The sequence below is a fragment of the Danio aesculapii genome, chromosome 4 (assembly GCF_903798145.1).
Source record: "Danio aesculapii chromosome 4, fDanAes4.1, whole genome shotgun sequence".
In the NCBI taxonomy this organism is placed as follows: Eukaryota; Metazoa; Chordata; class Actinopteri; order Cypriniformes; family Danionidae; genus Danio; species Danio aesculapii.
This window is the reverse complement of record NC_079438.1, coordinates 16,211,678-16,236,000: the sequence shown is the minus strand read 5'-3', so window position 1 is coordinate 16,236,000 and position 24,323 is coordinate 16,211,678. Positions and strand designations below refer to the sequence as shown.

Genomic DNA, 24,323 nt, shown 5'->3' with positions numbered 1-24,323 from the left:
CTGTCACCGTTTACTCGCTCTTTATTTCAAACCTGTTCAAATCTTCTGTTGAACACTAAAGAATATTTTTTTGAAGAATGCTGAAAACCAGTAACCATTGACTTCTAAAGTATTTGTTTTTCCTACTGTGAAAATCAATGATTACAGCCCAGCAAGCAATAGCCGTCATTTCACCGGCTAGGTGAAGTATAGACCAGATCTAGCCCGGCTACGTGTAACCCAATTTTAGCCCGAATAACCTTAAATTTGGTTGCGTGTTGTTTTTCTGCTAAATCAAGCTTGTGATACGTATAATACTTCGTCATGCAAGAAAGGTCAATAATGTTTATGAGGTTCCTGCGAGTAATAGACGTAGTTTCAGTTTCTCTGTGAAGTATAGACTCAATCTAGTCCGGCTATGTGTAACCCATCTCTAGCTCAAAAAAAAAACTTAAATTTGCTTACCTGTCTTTTTTTGGCAAAATACCTTGTAATATGTATGATATTCCATTAAAGGGCACATAGGTTACCCCTTTTTTCCTATTTAATATAAGTCTTTTGTGTCCCCAGAATGTGTCTGTAAAGTTTCAGCTCAAAACAACCATCAGATTATTTATTATAGCTGTTTGAAGTGTCTATATTATAGCTGGAAAAAAGGTTTTGCTGTTTTTATGTACTGGCCCTTTAAGGCTAGTCCTCCCCGCCCACCGTTCCCATGTGCCTGTCAGCAATAGCCGCCCTCGGCTGCCTCAGGAAGCAGATCTCATATAACGTGTGTGAGAAATACTACAGTAAGAACTTTAACAATCAGTATTTGATGCATATTTTTTGTGGATTTGCAACAATGAGTCACACACAATGTCATTACAAATTTCACGCACACACACAGCAAGGACACAAACACATAGCGCACACACATACACACACACACACACACACACAAATGTAGCGTAGACATACACACACACATACCTCAGACACGCAGACACACACAGAGAGAGAGCGCATTAAGCTTTGCACTCGTTTTGCACGCATGTGACATGGTACTGGTAATCTCCACTGCTGTATGGATATCTCTTATATTAATATACAAAATAAACCTGATTTAACGTCCACAAACCGCGATTGAAGCGTCTTCCTTTATAATTGTTCTGACACGCGGCTGTGCTGATTAAGTGAATCTGAAGTGAATCGCTGTAATTCATTACACACGTGCTCTGTTTTAACACATGTTAAACTTGTAAAACTCACTCTTGATCACGTTTGATGATGATTGATGATCCTAGCGAACTGAACACACCTTTTATTCCCGGCTGCTTTGCGCTCGTCCTCTCTTGATGATATAATTATACACGTGTCTACCGGACATGTTAATGCGCACAGCTGTCAATCAATATTGGTGGGCGGGGGGCCGCACTCCTACGTAAAGTTGCGGTCGATCTGAAAACAGCTCCAATTGGTCCACTGTTTTTATGTTGTTAAATTTGAAAAAAAGGACTGGGTGTGTTTATTTCAGCCCAATATGACAGTTTATACACTATACTTACACACATTTCTGTCTAAAAAGCTTGAAAAGTTAATTTTTCACCATAGGTGCCCTTTAAAGACACATAAGTATTCTCCAGTATAGTTATTTCTCTTTTTTCTTTCTACTTATTTTCCATCCAAACTTTTTTCTTTTACTGCTGTGAAGATAAAATATCAACAGCAGAAGGCTTAATTTGTGTGATTCTTTGCTTTATTTTGTTAACATATTATTGTTATTGTTAACTCTCTTTATTTTGTTATACATGTATCACGCTTAGTTAATTAACATCAAGTCGATTTAATTGACAGGTCTTAAAACAACTTTGTGTGAATTCAGCTGGGGCAGCAAATATGCAAACCAAATTACATTTTTTGGACCGAAAATATGAAATTACTTCCTGAGACAATGCTGGACGGCTCTGTCGAGCTGGTCACTACCTCAATGGATGTGAGGACGGGGGCAGAAACTTGAAGGTCCTGTGTCTGTACAACCAAGCAGTTTTGTACATTTGTACAAAGTACATTTTGTAAATATATATCTATAATTAACAGTAATTCATCAGAATTTTTTGCAACCATTACTTTATTTAAACATTAATGTATTATAATACATTGGAAATGAATGACTGCTGCTAAACTGTAAAATTTTGTCACAGAGCTTATATGCAGAACAAAAAGTTTATAGAATGGTGCTTATTTTTAATATATATGTTTTTATGCACTAAAAGAATATTACAGAGATGTTTTATTGAGCTTTAACGTGACTGTACTTAATAAAAATACGAATTTACGTAAAAAAATGCTTATACCACATTCTCTCAGAAAACTATGTGGTTAATGACAATACTTACAGCCGTGCTTGGTGTAGAAGCACTACCCACTGTTGAACTGGGCTGGACGTCAACCTGTGATGGTCTTTTAGCCACACTAAGATTTGGCTTTGCTGCAGCAATGGTGGGATCTGGAAAATCTTGGTTTGGTGAACTCATAAAGGGCAAGACAAAAAACATTTCATTAAAAACACTGTGTTCACAATGGCAAAATGTACACTACTGTTCAAACGTTTGGGATCTGCTCGATGTATTTTTTTAGGTTTTAATTATGTTTATGAAGGCTACATTTATTTGGTCAAATATACAGTAAAAACTGGAATAATGTGAAATAATAATATAGGTAAATTAAATAAATAAAGAATAATTTATGTTATTCTATCCTTGAAAACGTTATTAATGTTTCCCCAAAATATAAAGGAATGTTTCATGAGCAGCACAGAAAATCAAATAAAATCTACTTTATGTATGAGCAAATCAAACACAATAGAATTCTTTTTATATATGATTAATATGAAGCTTTTATATTTTAACAATTCCATTTTTTGAACATTAGTGTATATCACATTACATTTCAAGCAATGACAAACTATCTTTCTATATCTTTGTTGTACAATCAGTTTGTTTTCTCTACAGATTTCAGGTTCAAGCTGTTTTTTACCACCACCCTCTGCTACTTTAACAGGAAGAAATAAGATATAAGTTAGAATAGATTTAAATAGACAACAGGTTCATTGCAAATAAATGTGACACATTAGGTTTTGATTAAAATGATAGTTTTCTGGATCATGGAGCAATATGCAAACTAATATTTTTTTACTACCAAAGGAATAAATTATTGCATTATGCTATATACAGTATTACTGTACTATTATTACATCATGCATTTCAACAAAAACATATATTGTATATTACAACATCACACTATGTGTTATTTACAGTTGAAGCCTGAATTATTAGCCGCCTTGTTTTTTTTTTCTCTCCAATTTCTGTTTATCGGAGAGATTTTTTAAATCACATTTCTAATCATAATAGTTTTAATAACTCATTTCTAATAACTGATTTCTTTTCTCTTTGCCATGATGACAGTAAATAATATTTGACTAGATATTTTTCAAGACACTTCTATACAGCTTAAAGTGACATTTAAAGGCTTAACTAGGTTAATTAGGCAAGTTATTGGATAATGATGGTTTGTTCTGTAGACTATCGAAACAAAAATTAGCCTAAAGGGGATAATAATATTGACCTTGAAAAAAAAAATTATATATATATATATATATATATATATATATATATATATATATATATATATATATTTATATTTATATTTATTTATTTTTATATATATATTTTTTAATTTAAATTAGTACTTTTTCTAAATAATACCTCCTACAGACTTGTTGTTTAGAAAAAGTACAAATTTTAGCTTCCACTTAAAATGAAAACAAAGTATTTACTATTAGTATTTGTTATGTATTATTAAATATAATTTTCTGAAGACAAGAGGTTGAAATGTAGCTTGAAAACTGTAACCCTGACCATGACCTGACCATGTGATGGAATCCAGATCACAGAAACTCAAACCGACTGATCAGCAAGTGTCTGCTACCCCCCACTGTACAAAAGGTGTGAAAAGAAGCAGGTTTCTAGCAACACCTCAACTTTTTTATTGCTTTTTGTTCTTTTCTCTCTTATGTTTTGAACTTTGAACTGAACTTTGAACACTTGAAACACTAAACTATTCATTTCTTTAGATTTTTTTTTTAAATGTACCATTGACAATTGCGGAGAAATCTTTGATGCCACTGGTGGAGTAGACGGGGGCTGGGGCTGGGCCTCAGGTTGTCTCTTCTCCATCACCTCCTGAGCAGGTACAGAAGGGGCAGGTTGTTCCACCGTTTGTGCTGGAGCAGCAGAGGCAGTACTCTGCTTAAATTAATTAGAAAAATACATATAATCATGAAGAAGGAAAGCTATTCTAATAAATAATAATAAACACATATTGATTCATAAATGTACCTTTTGTGTGTGAAAACCACATATGCATTTCAGCACACCTCCAAGCAAGGTCCTCTGGCCACAAGACTGCAATGGGCATTTCTCAATCTGAAAAAAAAAATCATGAAAAATGTAATAAATAATTTTATAACTAAAAAAGGATTTTTAACTCAATGACTCCCTTAATAAAGCACACAATAGCTATGTAAATTAATTTAAAACTAGAATGTGTGTAATATTTATCTAATATGTAATTTTAAAGTTTTTATCCAAAAAAGAAAAGAAAAACAATAAGAGTAACTGGACAAGAACATTTCAGGTCTTAAAACCACATGCTGTATACTGTACACTCATAATCCCTTCCCCACCTTTTCAAATCTCTCTCATAAATGGTCAAACTTTAGTAAATTATACAACGTGAATCTCAATATACATGCAATTTAAAATACATTAATATTTAAAAACAACTATGACGTGTTTTACATAAATACTGTACTGAAGCCTTACAAGTTACTCTGTTAAGCCAATTTCAACAAACACTTAACTGTTTACGTTATATCATGTAATTGAAATACCCACTTATCGCTCGGATTGGCTCTCATCTTCAACATTTGTGAAATATTGCCAGACAATCCTTTGGCAGCTGGCATTCAGGTCGCAGTCTCCCCTGGAGGTGTGGGTTCGAATCCCACTTCTGACAAACGTAACCTTTGGCTGTGCGCTCAGGCTCAAGACTTAAACTCTTTGGCACCATGTCCGAGTGAAAAAGTAACATTGACAAAGCACTGCATCAATCTCTTTGCACCACAGTTCACGCAGCGTAGCAGTGGCCCTGGCAGTGAAAACGTGACAGGAATGGGAGCATCTTGCCATCGTTGCTTAAGACTTAAGCATGTGTTCAAAACAATGGACGTGAGCTTTAAAGCAAGAGCACTAAAAGTGGATCAAAATAATTGTCTTGGAATGCCATGTAGTGGAATGTCCTGAGATGCCGTTCATTTTTAATTCAATGGGATTCGCAGGGCTTTTTGGCTAATCCTCTTACAACGTCAAGTCATGACATTTGACGGATCCACGTCAAACGTCAAGTGATAACGTGACAGGAATGGGAGCATCTTGCCATCATTGCTTCAGACTCAGGAGATGTTCTTCGAACGTCCCGCCGCATGCCCTCCAGAGGAGCTATAGCCTTTTTTGCCCCGGGAAGCATAAACGGCACGGAAGGTAATAAAGTACGCCGCCCGGTCACCTAAGTGCTCCCGTGTGCCAAAATGTACCACCTTGCCCCGTGTGAGGCTTGAACTCACAACCTTCAGATTATGAGACTGACACACTGCCTACTGCGCCAACGAGGTAGACTGCTGAAGCTGGGCAAGCTGTGAAACACCAGCTTCCATGTAATGGTGCTGCGATGTGGCTCCTAGGAGACAGCTCCAGCTAAGTGTGCATGTCAGGGTGGCCGAGCGGTCTAAGGCATTGCGTTCAGGTCGCAGTCTCCCCTGGAGGCGTGGGTTCGAATCCCACTTCTGACAAACCTAATATTTGGCTGTGCATTCAGGCTCAAGTATTTAACTCTCTGGCGCCATGTCCGAGTGATACAGTAACACTGACAAAGCGCCGCATCAATCTCTTTGCGTCACAGTTTACGAAGCGTAGCAGTGGCCCTGGCAACCTTAATGGGCACTGTAGACTGCAAGTTTTGAGGCATTTGCGCAACATCAAGGCATTGTCTACAGCAACTCGGAAAAGCATGTGAACAAAACAATGGACGTGGGCTTTAATGCAAGTGCATCGAAAGGGGATCAAAAGAATTGCCTTGGAATGCCATGTAGTGGAATGTCCTGAGATGCCGTTTATGTGTAAGGCAATGGGATTCGCAGGGCTTTTCGGCTAATTCTCTTACAACGTCAAGTCATGACATTTGACTCTTTGTGGGAAAGAGAAGAAAAAAGCTGTGTCAGTCAATCAACGTGTCTTTTTCAAGGCGCTGTTTTGAATGTGTGTTTCTGGATGCGGTGGTTCCTATCTCCGGATGATGGGCACGAGTATCGCATCACAGGTCTGGGGGTCCAGCATGTCGATGCAGTGCCCGCGGACAGCTCATGCTCTCACTGTGAAGACGTGGCTGTTGCACAACTGAGATCTCAGGCTCAAGTATTTAACCCTCTGGCGCCATGTCCGAGTGATACAGTAACACTGACCAAGTGCCGCATCAATCTCTGCGCCACAATTTACGCAGCGTAGCAGTGGCCCTGGCAGCGTTAATGGGCACTGTAGACTGCAAGGTTTGAGGCGTTTGCGCAACATCAAGGCATTGTCCACAGCAACTCGGAAAAGCATGTGTTCAAAACAATGGACGTGGGCTTTAAAAGCAAGTGCACCGAAACGGGATCAAAAGAATTGTCTTGGAATGCCATGTAGTGGAATGTCCTGAGATGCCGTTTATTTTTAAGGCAATGGGATTCGCAGGGCTTTTCGGCTAATTCTCTTACAATGTCAAGTCATGACATTTGACGGATCCACGTCAAACGGCTTTAAAGCAAGTGCACCAAAACGGGATAAAAAGAATTGTCTTGGAATGCCATGTAGTGGAATGTCCAGAGATGCTGTTCAATTTTAATTCAATGGGATTCGCAGGGCTTTTCGACTAATCCTCTTACAACATCAAGTCATTGCATTTGACGGATCCACGTCAAACGTCAATCAATAACGCGACAGGAATGGGAGCATCTTGCCATCATTGCTTCAGACTCAGGAGATGTTCTTGGAACGTCACGCCGCATGCCCTCCAAAGGAGCTGTATCCTTTTTTGCCCCCGGGAAGCATAAATGGCACGGAAGGTAATAAAGTATGCCGCCCGGTCACCTAAGTGCTCCCGTGTGCCTAAAGATACCACATCGCCCTGTGTGAGGCTCGAACTCACGACCTTCAGATTATGAGACTGACGCACTGCCTACTGCACCAGACAAAGAGCCGCATCAATCTCTTTGCGTCACAGTTTTCGAAGCGTAGCAGTGACCCTGGCAACCTTAATGGGCAAGTTTTGAGGTTGCAAGTTTTGAGGCATTTGCGCAACATCAAGGCATTGTCTACAGCAACTCGGAAAAGCATGTGAACAAAACAATGGACGTAGGCTTTAATGCAAGTGCATCGAAAGGGCATCAAAAGAATTTCCTTGGAATGCCATGTAGTGGAATGTCCTGAGATGCTGTTTATTTTTAAGGCAATGGGATTCGCAGGGCTTTTCGGCTAATTCTCTTACAACGTCAAGTCATGACATTTGACTCTTTGTGGGAAAGAGAAGAAAAAAGCTGTGTCAGTCAATCAATGCATCTTTTTCAAGACGCTGTTCTGAATGTGCATTTCTTTTTTTTTATTTATTAGAATATACAAAAGATACACAATTTGAGATAATGCAAATACAAAGAAAATGAAACAATAACAAAAATGCAAAAAAACAACAACAAAACAATCAAATACCGCCAAGTGCGTGTGTTTGTGTGTGTGTGTGTGTGTGTGTGTGCGCGTGTGTGCATGTAAAGGTAACTTGGTGAACAGGTCAGAGTACATACAAAAGGAACAATAACAGTCACAAAATGAAGCAAGTAACTTATGTAAGGAGTGACAATAATGCTAGTGATATAATGATAGTAATAATGACAGTAAACAAGCAAGAAAGGACAACAGTGATAATCATTAACAACAACCACTACAATAATAAAAATAATAATAATAAAAATAAATTCCAAGTACTACACCAACTACTACTAATACTACAGAGAGTTTCTAATGCTACAACTATTACTACTGCTACTACAGCCACAACCACTACTACTCCTACAACGTGTACTACTACTGAACCTATTACAATGACTACTACCACTGATACTACTACTACTACATCTACTACTACAACTACAGCAACATGAATAATGACAATGGTAGAAATACTTGTAATAATGAAAATGAGGAGATAACAGGACAAGTCAGGACAGTACTAATAATAATGGTAACAAAAGTAATAATATTGATGATAATAGTGAGAAGGTGAGGGGGGGTTGAGATTTCAGGAAGAGAACAAATAATATTAACAATAATAATAAGTAGAAAAAGGAAAGAGAAGAAATAGAAGATTAGAAAATTAGAAAAGGAGAGAAGAAAAAAAAGAAAAGAAAGGAAAAGAAAGAGTAGAAGAAAAGGAAGTGGAAACAATTTGCAGCAGACAAGACAATGAGAATATTGAGAGAAGAGAAAAAAACATTACTATAATAATGATAATATACGGATAGTAAAAACTCAAAGTAAAGAAATATTGAAAAGAAGAATTTAGGTAATACTAGGATTAGTTATTAATAATAGTAATAATAATAATAATAATAATAATAATAATAAAAAAGAATGAAAGATTGAGAGGAGGAATGATAAATGTGATAACTATGATATACTAAAACCAATAATAATAATAATAATAATAAAACAACAACAGCTTTCACAATAATTTGAGGTGGTGGAAGGTATAAAATCAGCATTAAAGTGTATACTGTTTGTCAGTTGCTTTGTGATGCATTAAAAAAGTATGACGTGTGGCATGGAGCAGTCCAGTGCAGTGCACAGGCTGCCATGCCCACGCCACACTTACCCTGTGAGTGTAGTATATGTAAGTATATGCAAGGAGTTTTTTCTTTTTTCCTTTTTCTTTCCTTTCTCTTTCTTCTTTCAATTAAATCAAATAATTATTATTATTGTAACATTTGAAGTTATATGGAACTTGGTTGTGGAAAAAAAGGAGAGGAAAAACTAAATAAACAAAAATAATAAAAAAAAAAAATAAATAAAATAAAAAAATAAAATAGAAAAAAAAACATTTGATAGAAACAGAAAAGGAGAATGAATAGAACAAAAGGGGAAATAAAGAAGTATGTAAATAACGAATTATAATGTGGGGAAGTATTAATAAGATTAATATGCAAAACTTTTTGTTTTTTCATTTTAATTTATTTATTTTTAATTAGATTTGATATTAAAGACTTTTTTTTTTCTTACCTCTACCTGGCCCCCTCTCCCCCCTCCCCTCTTGTTTATGTACTGATGAAGGTGTTGTTGGGGCATGGCTTCAGGCAAAGAGAATCTTCTATGGAGATGAATTCTGTTAGTAAGTTTTTCCAGGATGAGATGTGAATGGTATTTCTTGATTTCCAGTTCATGAGGATAGTTTTCTTGGCAATAGTTAGCGCCACCAGAAGTAATTGACTATTTGTATTATTTATATCTATTGTGGATATGTCACCTAATATGCAGAGGGAAGGAGACAGTGGGATGTGATATTCCATTAAGTTGGAGAGTGAGTCAGTAACCTTTTCCCAAAATGTTTTAATTGAAGTGCAATGCCATAAGGCATGAAGATAAGTGTCTGTGGTGTTTTGTGTGCAATGTGAACATATTTCTGATGTGAAACCCATTTTAAATAATTTCTGCCCAGTTAGATGTGATCTGTGAAGTACTTTATACTGTATAAGTTGTAAATTAGCATTTTTAGTCATGGAAAATGTGTTTTTGCAAATTTGAGTCCAGAGTGCAGCATTGGGAGTAATGGATAAGTCTTTTTCCCATTTAGCAGTTGGTAGAACTAATGCATTGTCTGATTTTGATATAATTTTGTATATTTGGGAGAGCAATTTTTTGTAGTAAGATATATTAATAAACTCTGAGATTTGAGGGGGAAGGTCTAGATTGATTGATTGGTTAAGTAATTTTCATTTAATTGACGATTTGATTTGTAAATATTCCAAGAAACAATTACTCCCAATGCTGTATGTCTGGGCTATATGCGAAAATTGTGCCAGGTTATTATTATTAAAGATATGCTGAAGTTGTGTGATTCCCTTATCTGCCCATGTGCGGAAGTTGAGTGGTTTCTTGTTAGCTACGAAATCAGGGTTTTTCCAGATTGGGGTGTATTTAGATGGAGTGAGTGGGGAATTTGTGACCTGATAGAATTTCCACCAGGCTGTCAGAGTTGCTTCTATTGTCGGCATTTTAAAACAGTGATGTTTCTTGATTGTTTGACTGCGAAAAAATAATTCTGAAATGTTAATATCTTTGCAGATTGATTGTTCAATATCTTGCCAGGTGTATTCTGATGAGTTAGGTTTAATCCATTTGTGTATGTTTTGAAGCTGATTTGCCAAAAAAATAGTAGTAAAAATGTGGTGCTTCTAATCCTCCTTGTGATTTTGGTTTTTGTAGGGTTGTCAATTTAATTCTTGGGGTCTTGTTTTTCCAGTAAAATTTTGTGATAATTGAATCTAGAGTTTTGAACCAGGTACGAGTGGGCTGTGTTGGAATCATTGAAAATAAATAGTTTATCTTTGGGAGTATGGACATTTTGGTTACTGATATTCTGCCCACGATGGATAGTGGTAAGTTCATCCAGCGTTGAAGGTCGTCATCTTTTTTTTTAAGTAACAGAGTATAGTTGAAACCAAACAACTCTGACAGCCTGGGGGAAACATTGATACCCAAATATGTGATGTAGTTGGTGCACAGAGGGATTGGGATGTTTAGGATGTCACATCCACACTATCGGAATGTACCGGAAGTATAGCAGATTTATTCCAGTTAATTGAGTATTCAGAAATACTTGAGAAAGTGTCAATAAGTTTTATTGTTTCTTGTAATGATGTTTGGGGATTTTGTAAGTATAATAATATGTCATCAGCGTAAAGACTTATTTTGTGGTTTATGCTTAATGTTTGAATTCCTTTGATGAGGTTGTTTTGACGGATAGCTGCTGCAAGTGGTTCGATGAATATGGTGAATAGGGAGGGAGAGAGTGGGCATCCTTGTCTAGTTCCCCGGTGTAGAGTGAAGCTGCGTGATGTTAGTCCATTAGTAATGACGGTAGCTGATGGTGATGTGTAGAGAGTTTTAATCCAGTTGATAAATGACTCCCCAAAACCAAACCTCTCTAATGTGGAAAACAGGAATTTCCAGTTTACTTTATCAAAAGCTTTTTCTGCATCAAGGGTGACTATGATAGATTTGTTTTTGTTTATTGATGAGTGGTGTATTAGGTTAACGAGTCTGCGTGTATTATTTGATGATTGTCTTCCTTTAATGAAACCGGTTTGATCTGGATGAATTATGGATGGCATGATTTTTTCCATTCTATGGGAGAGTGCTTTAGCAATTATTTTAGTGTCTACATTGATTAATGAAATTGGATGATAGCTTGATGGTAATGTTGGGTCTTTACTGGGTTTGAGGAGGAGTACAATTCTGGCTGTGTTCATGGTATCTGGAAGTTTTGATTTTTGTTTTAATTCATTTAATAAACGAATGTAAAGTGGTGATAAAATAGACCAAAAGTGTTTATAGAACTCAGCAGGGAAACCACCAGGACCTGGTGATTTAATATTGGGCATAAGTTTAAGTGCATTAAAAATTTCTTGATCTGATAAAGGGATTCAATAGTATTTATTTGCTGTTCATTTAGTTGAGGTAAGTTGATATTGCTAAGAAATGAATTTATGTCATCCTGGGATGGGTCTTTTTCAGTGGAATATAAGTTGCTGTAAAACTTTTGAAAGATCTGATTTATTTCTTCTGGTGAGTTGGTGGGTTTCCCTGCTGAGTCCTTAATTACTGATATTGTTGTTTTTTCTTTATTGTGTTTGATTTGATTAGCCAGATATTTACCAGATTTGTTACTATGATGGAAGTGTTCTTGTCGTAGTCTGTGAATAAGGAACTGAGTGTGTGCATTAAGTAGTTTATTTAATTGTGATTAACATTTTCTCAGTGTATCTTGTGTTTCTTCTGTTGGATTATTTATGTTAATGTCTTCTAGTTCTTTAATTTTTTTTTTCCAGTTCAGCTTGTTGTTCTTTTTCTTTCTTTTTTTTGTAAACCGAATATGAAATTATTTTCCCTCTTATTACTGGCTTTCCTGTTTCCCACAGAAGAGATGGAGATATTTCAGGAGAGTCATTCATCTCTAGAAAGCATGCCCACTCTCTTTTAAAATAGCTGTCAAGATCATGGTCTTGGAGAAGAGAAGTATTAAATCGCCATCTAGAAATGGGTTTATGTGCGGTGGTTATATTTAGTTTTAATATTACTGGAGCGTGATCACTAATGATTATTGGGTGGATCTTTGTTTCAGAAATATTTTATATAATTGAATTACTGGTGAGAAAGAAGTCAATGCAGGAGTACAAATGATGAACTGGTGAATAAAATGAGAATGCTTTGATGTCTGGATGCTGGAGGCGCCAACCATCACCAAGACCAAGATCATTCATGAACTGTTTTATAGTATCTGCAGATTTCCAGGTGCGTTTATTGCCGATGTTGTTAAATCTGTCTGTAATTGGATCTAAAACAGTGTTGAAATCACCTGCTACCTGCTATTATGACGGGGCAATTAGAAAGATTTGAAATGGAGGAAAATAATTTTGAAAAAAAGGTGGTTTGTCTGTGTTGGGGCCATATAAGTTGCTCCTATTGTGAGCGAGTTATTGTTAATTGAAATGTTAATGATAATGAAACGTCCCTCTGGGTCCGTAACTGTAGTATTATGAACAAATGATTTTTTTTATTTATTAGGATACACACTCCTCTCTGTTTTGTGTTGTAGTGGGAAGAATATAGATGGTACTGCGATGATTTAATTTTGTTTTGATCGGATTCTGATAAGTGAGTTTCTTGTAGAAGGCATATGTCTGCTTGTACTTTACTTAAATGATTAAAAACTTTGATCCTCTTTGCCTGGGAGCCGAGTCCACGGACGTTCTAAGATAGAAATGTGATTGGTGACATATTTTAAAGAAGTACAAAATAAGTAAGTAAAAAAATAGCAATGTATGTTTATATACGAGTCTCTTGTTACTGCATATGCATAACTGTTACTGTATGTATTTGAAAAAGTGTGGAATTGTACCTGTGTGTGTGTGTGTATGACAATGCAATGTTAATTTTGGATTGATAGACATACAATTTAAACAATGAGCTGACAAGATGTACACAGAACAATGAGCAAACAAAAGACCTAGGTGCAATAAAAAAACCATAACTCAGTGATATGAGGGAGATGAATAGAGAGATTGGATGACATTACGGGAGTGATGCGTTCAGAAAAGCCAGGGGGTAATGTCCTTATCACGGTATAACTGCCCATCTATGTATAGTTTGTCCACTGTAATGATTGCTCGTTTTCCTTCGTTCATTTTCTGTTTTCTGATTGGGAAGAGTTGTTTTCGACGTTCGAGAATGACCTTTGGATATTGTTCGTTGAGACCGTAAGCTGTATCTTTAAGTTGTCTGCCTTGTTTTTGAACCAGTTCATTGTGTTTGTAGTGTTCGAATTTTGCAATGATCGGACGCGGTCGGCTGTTGTTTTGTTGGGAACGGATGCGGTGGACACAATGAAAAGTGATGTTTTGTACAGTTTCAGGTGGCAGTTTGAGTTGTTTAGTCATAAAGTCCTTGATTAATTTTTCAGGGTCGTCTGGAGTTTGGTCCGGGATACCTGTGAAAACTAGATTGTCTCTCATGCTGCGTGATTGTAAGTCCAATACGTTTTCTTTCATTGATTTGTTTTCTGGGACAACGGAGGTGAGCTGAGTGGAAAGTGCGTGAACTAAGTCCTTTAAAAAGTTGTTTTCTTTAGTGAGAGTGTCTATCTGTTCTTGGCTGAATTCTAAACTGTGACGGAGTTCTTGGAATTCCTTGTGAATGACTTCTATTAGTGCGATTTTTCTGTCGAGTCCGGAGAGTTTATTTTCAATTGAGCGTAATATTTCGCTTAAGTCGGTACAACAGGATGGTGAGGAGGGTGTCGAGTTCATGTTAGAGGGTGAATCGGCTCATGGTCTCTTGGAGTTTGGAGCGGGATTACCTTTTTGTTTGTGATCTGGTGTGTCCATATTGCAGCAGTATGTGTTGTATTGTGCGTCGATGTATTCTTGAATTTGATCCAGGATGAAATAGAAAAAAATAAGAAAGTATAGTCCAGTTGAACTGATGTAGTCCGATTTTGGATGGGTGAAACACATGGAGAAAAGTGGAAATAAAGGGAGAGAGAAAAAAAAGTCTTCAAAAGTTGTTTGCATTAGATTTATTTTTGACAGAGCAGCTGCAGCATACTTGCGTGGAGGCCCACAGCTAGGCTTGACGGCAAAATTCTGCCAGCCTTCCCTGATGGTCTAGTGGTTAGGATTTGGCGCTCTCACCGCCATGGCCAGGGTTCGATTCCCGGTCAGGGAGCTTCCTTTTCACCTCTATGGTGAACTTTGAGCTCTAGCGACATAGATATGTTCGAACTGCACAGGCATGAAAGCAGCTCTGAGCGCAAAAGATCTCCTTAAAGCCGGAGTCGAACCAGCGACCTAAGGATTGCCAACATCCCACCTACAGTCCTCCGCTCTACCAACTGAGCTATCGAAGGCGCACGAGGGTTTTCCACAAGCCCACCCTCTTAGGGTTGCTGCAGTCTGACTGCTGGCCAAAAAGGGCAGAAGCAAAAACGCTCAAGCCTTCCTATACCAGGAGTCCAAGCCCGGGCCGCTGGGTGAAAACCAGGAATCCTGACCGCTAGACCATATGGGAGCTATCACTTGTGAGGGCCAGTCTTTGCACAAACTTCAGTTCTTTCTGATCTCATACACAGTCTCATGGTTTCCGTAAGCTAGAATCCCATAGTTTCTTTTATGCATGTTTTATCAGAGCACTTAGGTATTGCTGCAGCTCAGAGACTTACAAGTGAAAGAGATTACGCTGCAAGTTGGCTGGGTGACTTCAAAGTGGTAGGGACTTTTGCAACAAGTAGGCTGGGATTAAGGTTGGTGTAGCTGTAGTAGACGTTAATAAAAATCAGCAGTTGGGACAGCCTTTGAGGCGACCGCAGTGCACTGTCTGACAGCAAAGCAAAAAGACCAAAGCGAGCCAGCCAGGAGTCACAAACATTAGTTCTTTCTGATCTCATACAAAGTCTCATGGTTTCTGTAAGCTAGAATCTTCTGATCCATAGTCATAAGCGTTATCCTTTGTGCCACTGGCACTCTGTTCAGCACCTTGTTAGCACATTGTTTGAAACAAGGACAAGGCTCTGTCAACCTGGAGTTCCGTCACCACACATTCTGCTTTGTTTTTATGGCAAGAGGTTGTGTGGATGGGATGCTCTTACAGGATTCCTGACAGTCCCTCCATAGAAGACCTGAGATCCAGGGTCGGAGACTCTCTCCTCTCCAAGAGGAGGTTAAAAGCCATAGTTTATTTTATGCACGTTTTATCAGAGCACTTAGATATTGCTGCAGCTCAGAGACTTACAAGAGGAAGAGATTACGCTGCAAGTTGGCTGGGTGACTTCAAAGTGGTAGGGACTTTTGCAACAAGTAGGCTGGGTTTACGATTGGTGTAGCTGTAGTAGACGTTAATAAAAATCAGCAGTTGGGACAGCCTTTGAAACCAGGGGAGCACCCCACGGGCTCTGTGCTGGCGGCCCCAGAAACTCGATTCACTCCAGAGTGGAACTGAACAGCTCCAGCGGGGGGAAAGGCGACCGCAGTGCACTGACTGACAGCAAAGCAAAAATACCAAAGCGAGCCAGCCAGGAGTCGAACCTAGAATCTTCTGATCCGTAATCAGACACGTTATCCATTGCGCCACTGGCCCTGTTACTGGCCTTAGTTAGTCATCGTTAGCTTGTTGCTTGTATTAAGGACACGGCTCTGTCAACATGGAATTCATTCAACACATGCTGTGCTTTGTTATTATGGCAAGTTGTGGTGTCGATAGGATGCTCTCACAGAGCATGGGACAGTCCCTCCCTAGAAGAACTGTGATCCATGGTCTGAGACTTTCTCTTCGCCAGGAGGAGGTTACAAGCATTAGATTCATTTTTGACAGAGCAGCTGCAGCATACTTGCGTGGAGGCCCACAGCTAGGCTTGAGGGCAAAATATTGCCAGCCTTCCCTGGTGGTCTAGTGGTTAGGATTCGGCGCTCTCACCTACGCGGCCCGGGTTCGATTCCCGGTCAGGGAACTTCCTTTTCACCTCTATGGTGAACTTTGAGCTCTAGCGACATAGATATGTTCGAACTGCACAGGCATGAAAGCAGCTCTGAGCGCAAAAGATCTCCTTCGAGCCGGAGTCAAACCAGCGACCTAAGGATTGCCAACATCCCACCTACAGTCCTCCGCCCTACCTACTGAGCTATCGAAGGCGTACGAGGGTTTTTCACAAGCCCACCCTCTTAGGGTTGCCGCAGTCTGACTGCTGGCCAAAAAGGGCAGAAGCAAAAACGCTCAAGCCTTCCTATACCAGGAGTCCAAGCCGGGCCGCTGGGTGATAACCAGGAATCATGACCGCTAGACCATATGGGAGCTATCACTTGTGAGGGCCAGTCTTTGCACAAACTTCAGTTCTTTCTGATCTCATACACAGTCTCAAGGTTTCCGTAAGCTAGAATCCCATAGTTTCTTTTATGTATGTTTTATCAGAGCACTTAGGTATTGCTGCAGCTCAGAGACTTACAAGTGGAAGAGATTACGCTGCAAGTTGGCTGGGTGACTGCACAGGCGCACGCACGCACACAGATCTCCCTCACACACACATTTCGGTAAATGCTGAATCTGCAGTAATAATCAGCAGCAGTGTAATTCACAGTGTTCAGCACATGACTGATGTGTTGATCTTTCTTACATATAATCTGCTGCGTTTTCCAGTGTTTTGTCAGTAAATAATTAGCGGGACAATGAGCTGCTCTTGTGTGTCATTAAAGTTGAAATTTCATCTGTGTTTTCCGCTAAAGGAAGTGCTGAGAAACATGAAGAAACCTGTTGAAGAATTCACAGCACTTACACAACTTTCTTCCACTGAATACTTGATCCTGAAGCAGTAAACATGCACACTTATGAAGACACATCACTGGTGGACACAAACATCACTGTATATATCGAGTATACTCCGTGATATAAGCTGTAGAAAGTCTTTTATTGAGTCCAGCTTAATATGAGCTGCTGTGAATGATATTAGGAGCATCAGTGAGGGTTTGCTGCACTATTATTAATCAAACATAATCAATCCTGTCTGATTCCACATTCTCTGAGCTGTAAATATTGCAGTGTGTTTCCATGATCTCCAGATCTGTGTTTGTCTTATATGACATTATCTCTGCTTCTGCAGACACATAAAAACCCTTACTGTACTCCAATGTTATGATCAAATACAGTAGACCATAGGAACAGTTCATTTGAACTCATTCAGACTCTACATTCAGCAGCGAGTGCTTTGTGTTCATCAAAACATCGTCTGACAGGGTGAACATTCAGCAGTACGTCCGACAGTGGTTAACCTGATTCTCTGTCAGATCATGCTCTGGGTGACCAACAGTGGCTCTGTGAGCTGTTGGAGGGCAGTCAGTTTTCAGTTTCTGTCTTTGAGTCGGCTGCAGAATTACACTGCCATTAGGATTTAATGACTCCATATGTGTATTGAAAAAAAAATGAGTCTTTCATTCCTGTTTGAATAATGGGCTGCTTCTCAATATCTTTCCTTGTTTTCAGCTCCTCCTCAGCCAAAAACACAAATACACATGAATGTGAATTTTAAGCATGAAGTTAATTCAGGAGATGAAGCGAGGACGCACAGATAAGAGTTGAGCAGCAGGTAAATGTGTTGGATCTAAACTCTGCAGGACTTTCCAGGAATTGAGTTTGCCAGCCCTGGCATAGATTATTCTGTATGTGTTTCAGGAAATTCACCAATGCTCAAAAGTACAGGACAGGACAACTGAGGAGGAGGTGCTGGTGTCAGCTTTACTGCATTCTGGAGTTTCCACTGGAGGAAGTAGTCATATAATCAGTGTTAATGCAGACCATAATCCTCTTTTAATCAGAATCTGATGATGATGAAGAACAGACCTTGAAGATCCAGTAAAGGTTTTGAACATGACGCAGCTTTCGAGAGATTATTGTGCTCTAGAGTAAACAAATACAAATGTGAGTATTTGGTTTGAAAACTTATCGTGGGGATGTTACATTGCATGGTTGTTTATTATATATTATTGGATGCTACATCTCTCTCTCTCTTCTTATTGTAGCCTTTTTGAACAGCTTAATCATTGTTGTGCTACTTTTACTACACACGTAACATCATGAACTATATAAATAACAAATATGAATAAACAATACTAATAACACAACTGGGGTTGAATTCATTCATTGCAGCTTGTGTTACTGAGATCGTAACAAGTACAATATATACCAAATTTGGAAAAGTGACCTGTTATATTACTGCAGTACAGAGGAAGACAGTTTTTCATATTTTTTTCCCTCATGTTTTAAACATGTTTTGACATGTTTTTCAGAAGTGCAAGAGTTTTCAGATCTGTTGTTCAACTCAACAGTTTAGCGGAGGAACAGAAAAATCTGCAGGCATTATTTGAGGTGAGAGTTTGCTCTTTCGGTACTTTATATCATCTATGAGTATCGTCTGATTATCCGTCGATCATCTCTTTGTGTTTCTGAGACTTTACAGCTGAGCTGAAGTCATTTTGAGGATTTCATACACCTCTTGATATCGTGATCAAACAGTGTGTGTTTCTAGACTAAATCACAGAAAGCTGCTCATTCTGATACTGAAATCTTTGTGATTTATAAGTGATCTGTGTGTTTATGAGCGATCTGTGTGTTTGAGTGATCTGTGTGTTTATTAGTGAGTCTGTGATTCTCAAACTGTTTCTTATCATATTGCTGTGAACTCTGAGACAGAAACTCACTCGACAGCTTCATTCTGATGTAATACTGTGTCTACATGATTCATTACAGACTCTTTCCTTAAATTGAGCAATTTTTCTACCTCAGACAGGAATGGTCATTTATTAAGCTCAGAGCAAATGTTGAACACAGAGTTACAGAAGATCTTAAATGCAGGAAACTCAAACTGCAATAATAGTGTTCATGAATACATTTAGTTTGTTTTTTGAGTGCACTCTAAAAAAAAATTCTGGAAAAAAAATGGAAAATGTACTGGCAGCTCATCACACAGATGTTTTACCGTAAATTAAAAACGGAAAACTTCCATTAATTGACAGTGTGTCCACATAAACAAACGCAAAAATATCAGTTTTTTGACGGTCAAACTTCTGTAAAATACAAAACATTTTATATAAACTTAAGGGTTTTCTATATTAAAAACGGTTATTTTCTGTGTTTTAATGGTAAAAAAATGGACAGATCAACAACTGTAAATTAACAGACAGCATATTTACTGACGAGGAAAATGCAAAAAAAGGTAAAAAATCATTAGGTAAATGCTTGTTAGAATTACATTTACCCACTTACAGTTTAGTTTGACCTTAATGGAAAAAAAAATTCTGTTCTTATTAACAACATCCAACATAATTCACTGTTGCACTTTCCATGGCCGGTTCAGTGAAGACAATAATCATTTAAAATAATGATAAAAAGGTAATAAAGCAGTCTTTTAACTAAAATATTGTGATATTCTTTTATTAACCATAGTTATCAGGGGAAAACAGAGGAAGAACTATGTCCTAGTGTCCTGTTTTACATTATTTATTCATTCATTTTCATTTTGGCTTTGTCCCTTTATTATTCTGGGGTCGCCACAGCAGAATGAACTGCCTACTTATCCAGCATATGTTTTACACAGCGGATGCTCTTCCAGTCGCAACCCATCACTGGGAAACATCCATACACTCTCACATTCACACACATACATTACGGGCAATTTAGACTTCCCAATTCACCTGTACCGCATGTCTTTGGACTTGTGGGGGAAACCGGAGCACCCGGAGGAAACCCACGCAATATGGCGAGAACATGCAAACTCCAAACAGAAACGTCAACTGACCCTGTCGAGGCTCAAACCAGTGACCATCTTGTGTAAGGCGAATGTGCTACCCACTGCACCATCGTGCAGCCCTACATTATTTTTTATATAGTTTTATTTTTCTAAATACTATTAAACCTGTAAATTTCAGAGATCATGAATTTTCTCAAAAGAAAAGCAGAAAACAAACTAACAAATTCTCCTCTAAAATCAGGAAAATCATTTTCAAAAGTACATTGATTCATTTATTTTATGTTCGGCTTAGTCTCTTTATTAATCAGGGGTTGCTACCACAGAATAAACCGCCAACTTATCCAGTATATGTTTTACGCAGCGGATGCCCTTCTAGCTGCAACCCAGTACTGTGAAAAACCCATACACTCTTACATTCACACTCATACACTACGGGCACTTTAGCTTACTCAATTCCCCTAGAGCGCGTGTGTTTGGACTGTGGTGGAAACCGGAGCACCCAGAGGAAACCCACGAAATCCAGTTTGATCATTAAGATATGATGTGTAGTCAGAGTTTCGGGCAGGACAAGAAGTTTTGCTGGATTGAGCTGGTTTATAGGGTCTATGGAGCAGGTCATTGCCCCGAGAAAGGTTTGAAAACTTCTGACTATCTATCTATCTATCTATCTATCTATCTATCTATCTATCTATCTATCTATCTATCTATCTATCTATCTATCTATCTATTAGCAGTAGAAGCTTTTGCTCTGCTTTTAATCTTAGTGTTGAGAGTAACACATTACAGAAGTAAAGCAATCACTAATATATTAGTTTTTGTTGTATTGCAGAAATATAACAGATCACTTTTCCAAGTTTGGTAATATTGTACTCGGTACAATCTTAGTAACACACGTTGTGGGTCTGTGTGTTCTTTCTGTGTTGGGTGTGTGTGGCTGATGTTCTGTGTTTACCTTCAGCATATGTGCGGTCATGTGGTATTGTTGTCACTGGTGATTTCTCGTTGCTTAGCACCACTCAGCTGATTCATCAGCACACTACAGCTGCTGTGCATTACTTTACTTTGCTATCTAGTCTGCGCTTTTGTTTCACATTGTCAGTTCACTGTTGTTCATGTTTGTGTCTGTGTCTTGTCACATTGTCCTCGCTGAGTTCCGTTAGTGGCGAGTTCGCTTCCTGAAGCTGAGTTTCTTCTCTATATTGGAATTTCCTTGCATCCTGTCAACAGCTATTTCAGTTTCACAAACTATTTGTGCCTGCTACTGTATCAGGCTCTTGAGAATTAATAAACTCCCTGTTCACTTGCTATTGGGTTCAGTCGTGATTTGTGACACATCCCTACAGCTTCCTACACAGAGAGAAGGATCACAATAACAATGATAAAGCTGTTCTAAAAGATTACAATAAGCTGATTAAATAAGCTCTAAGTTTCACACAGTAGCGACCTCTGGTACTTTCAGCAACACTACAGTGAGGCAGGACAGAGCTTCTTCACTCTGACATCAGGCTCCAGGATGGCAGACATGCTGCTCAGCTTTTGAGCTGGTAGAGTAACGAGCAACAGGTGCAAATGATCATCTGACTCTCAGAAACAGCAAAATCTTCTGAGTGAAGCTGCGGTCACACTGGGCTTTTCCTCCCATAGACATCCATTCATACGCACGCGAATGCGTCAGACCGGACACGCAAGGTCATCCGTCAAGTTTCGCAGGTTGCTGAGGTGCAAAGTTTAAGCTTGGTGAACTCTGACGTGTGAAATCGCATCATGTGACTGTAAGAGACCAATTGAAGATTAAAACGTGCTGTTTCTCAATTGCAAGAATGCAGAGAATGGACTTGCGTTCTTTTGAAGACCAGTCTTGCCAGGTCACTTCAGAAGAATGAACTCGAGAGACCACAAGAACAGAGAACGCGTCCTGTGAGAAATGAGATGCTGCATTCTTCCTGATGGTCACATGACCTTAACACATTTTTAATGGTAAATAATTTGAACATTTCAGCATTAATACAGCGATTAATTGTTTTTCTCCTTTTCCTCTCAAAAAACCATTGAGCAACGAAGCTAGAGTCACTGGGCAGACAGAAGCCCTGCCCATGACGCGAATCAGCGTCTGTTCTGAAGTGAATTTGACAGGCAAATGAAGCGAGTAACTCACAATGTTCACACGTCTATTTATGCGCGAATAGCACAATTTATCCGTGTGTTCTGCGTCTGGTGTGAACATAGCATTGGGAACCTTCAGTGCAGCAGAAATGTTTCTGTAACCTTGGCCAGATCTGTGCCTTGCCACAATTCAGTCTCTGAGCTCTTCAGACAGTTCCTTTGACCTCATAATTCTCATTGGCTCTGAGATGCATTGTGAACTGTAAGCTCTTATAAAGGTGTGTCGCTTTGATTAAGTCCAATCAGTGTAATCAAACACAGGGGAATGAGGAAACAATGAACTTAGATTCAATGATTAGATTAATGATTTTAGCAAATGGCTGCAATATATAACAAAGAGTGGGTCTGAATACTTTCCGTACTTTTCTCTTATGTCAGTCTTAGTACACCTTTAAAGGAGACTGAAGTTTCTCCTGCAGTTTATTCCTCTGGTGTGTTTGTGTCTTCAGTGTGAGATCAGGATCATGTGTGTCCAGCTTTGTGTCTCTGAAGAGTGACGTGTCAGTAGGTCCTCCACCAGACCTCAGAGAGAAAACATCATCTGCCCAAAGGTATTTTGTGTTTTACATTATTGATCACACATGGATTGTTTCAGGCATATTATTGTGAACCAACAATCCAGTAAAGAGAGTTATTCCTGAATGAATCAGTTGTGTGAATGAATTGAATGACTCGATAACTTTGGTAACACATTTACAGACACCTAGTGGCAGATTTAGTTTCTTATTTAACGTCATTATTAAAAAAATAGATTGTTCATGTCATCTTTTACTGTCATGCCTTTTCAAATATTATTTCTATGATTTGTGTAACATAAAACATGTTTTGAAGATGTTTATAACCCAACTGTTTTGTAAATATCTGTAAATACAGATGAAGCATTGGGGGAAAAATAGCTATTACAGCTTAATTTTGTGTAATAGTACATTGTAAATTAAACATTTATTTTCTGAAATACTTCTGTCTAAGGGTACTTTTCGAACAGTCTTTTAGATGCTGAACACAATAACAGTATTTTAGATGTTTAACACAATCATGACTTTTCTATGTGATTTCTCAGTTAAATTTAATATGTGACACAGCAGTGGTCCGATCGGACCAATCCATCCACGGTCTCGACTGTCTTCTTATTATGAGCAGCACTATACAGCACATGTATTATTTTCAGTGTTTCCTAGATATATCTGTATCTGTTTGCCTCTAAATGTATTGTTACAGTAGTTTTATCTGTTAACAGTGTTAAATATGAGTTAGCAGTTTCACAGACAATCTCCCGTGGATCTTCCATGTAGTAAAAACTCATTTTTTTATTCATATTTAAAATTGTAAACACACAAAGTGGTTACTGAAAAAGATCCTGCTTCTGCAACACATTTCAATTGTAACTGTTATTTTTTATGTAATTAAAGATTTTAAGAATTAAAAAGTATTTGTCAAGTGAAGAATAATTGACTGCAGTTCATTGAATTATTCGAAAATAGTTCACACCTGTGATGCACGTAAAGTCGCCATTACACATTTAGTGTGTACTATTTTCGAATAATTCAACATACCAGAGTCGATTATTCTGCAATTTTTAATAGATGTCTGAACAATGATAGCCAGACCCAAAAAAAGGCTAAATTTAAGCTATCAGGGAAAATCTAAAAATCATCTAACTATAGTACAAAACTAGACTAGTCATCAAATACACAGATTAGACAGACTTCACATTGCTGCATATATGATGACTGGTCTAGTTTTGGGCTTTTGTTAAACATATATTAGACTTCTTTTAAATATAAATGTAATGATTAAAATATGTTTGCTACAATGCTTATGTTCCCACAACCAAAGCCACCATGTTGTATTCCAGACATTTCTCAGGTTTTTGTCCTCAAACTTCTCCTGTGTGTAAAACGAGTTTCTTACATATCCAAAGCTTTCTGTTGTGTTTTGATGTGATTTTGACAGTAAAAATAACTGTAATCATTCAGTGTAGTGATATGGATATG

The 24,323-nt window shown here is 38.1% G+C and overlaps 1 long non-coding RNA gene and 6 other non-coding genes across 7 annotated transcripts; 4 read left to right on the top strand and 3 right to left on the bottom strand.

Annotated features, from left to right (window-relative positions):
• Positions 1–5,786: 5,786 nt before the first annotated feature.
• trnal-cag (transfer RNA leucine (anticodon CAG)) lies at positions 5,787–5,869 on the top strand. The gene has a single exon. It is a non-coding gene; the product is annotated as a tRNA-Leu (tRNA).
• Positions 5,870–14,531: 8,662 nt separating this feature from the next.
• Positions 14,532–14,603, top strand: trnae-cuc (transfer RNA glutamic acid (anticodon CUC)). Its single transcript has one exon. It is a non-coding gene; the product is annotated as a tRNA-Glu (tRNA).
• A 94-nt stretch (positions 14,604–14,697) lies between these two features.
• Positions 14,698–14,784, bottom strand: trnay-gua (transfer RNA tyrosine (anticodon GUA)). Its single transcript is given in 2 exon segments — positions 14,698–14,733; positions 14,748–14,784. It is a non-coding gene; the product is annotated as a tRNA-Tyr (tRNA).
• Positions 14,785–15,937: 1,153 nt separating this feature from the next.
• Positions 15,938–16,010, bottom strand: trnar-acg (transfer RNA arginine (anticodon ACG)). The gene has a single exon. It is a non-coding gene; the product is annotated as a tRNA-Arg (tRNA).
• A 298-nt stretch (positions 16,011–16,308) lies between these two features.
• On the top strand, positions 16,309–16,380 carry trnae-cuc (transfer RNA glutamic acid (anticodon CUC)). The gene has a single exon. It is a non-coding gene; the product is annotated as a tRNA-Glu (tRNA).
• Positions 16,381–16,474: 94 nt separating this feature from the next.
• Positions 16,475–16,561, bottom strand: trnay-gua (transfer RNA tyrosine (anticodon GUA)). The gene is given in 2 exon segments: positions 16,475–16,510; positions 16,525–16,561. It is a non-coding gene; the product is annotated as a tRNA-Tyr (tRNA).
• A 1,360-nt stretch (positions 16,562–17,921) lies between these two features.
• On the top strand, positions 17,922–22,874 carry LOC130222248 (uncharacterized). The gene is made up of 4 exons (XR_008836377.1): positions 17,922–18,006; positions 18,093–18,338; positions 18,707–18,785; positions 22,779–22,874. It is a non-coding gene; the product is annotated as an uncharacterized LOC130222248 (long non-coding RNA).
• The last annotated feature ends 1,449 nt before the right edge of the window (positions 22,875–24,323 follow it).